Source organism: Dendrobium catenatum, unplaced genomic scaffold (assembly GCF_001605985.2).
Source record: "Dendrobium catenatum unplaced genomic scaffold, ASM160598v2 fragScaff_scaffold_968, whole genome shotgun sequence".
Lineage (NCBI taxonomy): Eukaryota > Viridiplantae > Streptophyta > Magnoliopsida > Asparagales > Orchidaceae > Dendrobium > Dendrobium catenatum.
The window spans coordinates 215,778-216,742 of NW_021319430.1; positions in this window are offsets into that span (position 1 = coordinate 215,778).

Below are 965 nucleotides of genomic sequence, written 5' to 3' on the forward strand. Positions count from 1 at the left end.
GGGTTTATATTTCCTAATAAGTGATGTTATAATAATGTATTTATCATTTATAGGTTATTATTATAGCCGAATGTTATTGTCTTTAATTCATGAAATTATTATATCATCCAAAGATCAACTAGGATTCGTCACGTCACCAATTTATTATTTATGGTTGTATATCAGATGATGTGGCACGCTTTGATTGACATCCGGATGATCCGATGACACATAATAATTTCTCATTTAATTCTCCTTGGTTGAAGTCATGATCATGGGCGGATCCCCATATAAGTGAGGGGGGGCAAATGCCCACACTCAAATTTCTTTTTTTTTTTAATTTTAGAGGGTATTTTTTGAAATATTTTGAATATTTTGGGCATTTTGCCCCCTCTCAAAAATTTTTTTTGCCATAAATATTTTGTATTTTTTAGGTATTTTTCCCCATCTCAAAAAAATTTTTTGCCATAATTTTATCAATCCTAATCATTTTTGCCCATCCCCTATAAAAAAATTTTTTTTTGCCCACCCTACAAAAAGAAGTTGGATCCGCCCATGATCATGATCTTAATAATTAATTTGGCCGACATAAAATATAGGAGGTTGAACTTCTTGGTAAAGTGTGAAATTGATGATTATAATTTTTATGATCATAAAGTGCGTAATTTTATTCACTATCAAGTATCAACTAAAGGAAAAAAATTCTGATCAAAATATGATTAGGGAGCCTGAATTTTATATTTTTTTCAATAAATTATAGGATTACTATAATATAGAAATAATTAACTAATTATTATATTGAATTCATTGCAAAATAAATGTTAAAAATTTTAAATCATAATAACTTAATATAAAGAATGCATGTTTTATTTTAGCATTAAAAGAATACCAAAAAGTATTAAGAACAAAAATCAAGAAAGAAAAATGCTATATTTACTTTTTTGAGCTAAATTTGAATGTGGCTGAGCAAGCTTGTTTATTCGTTT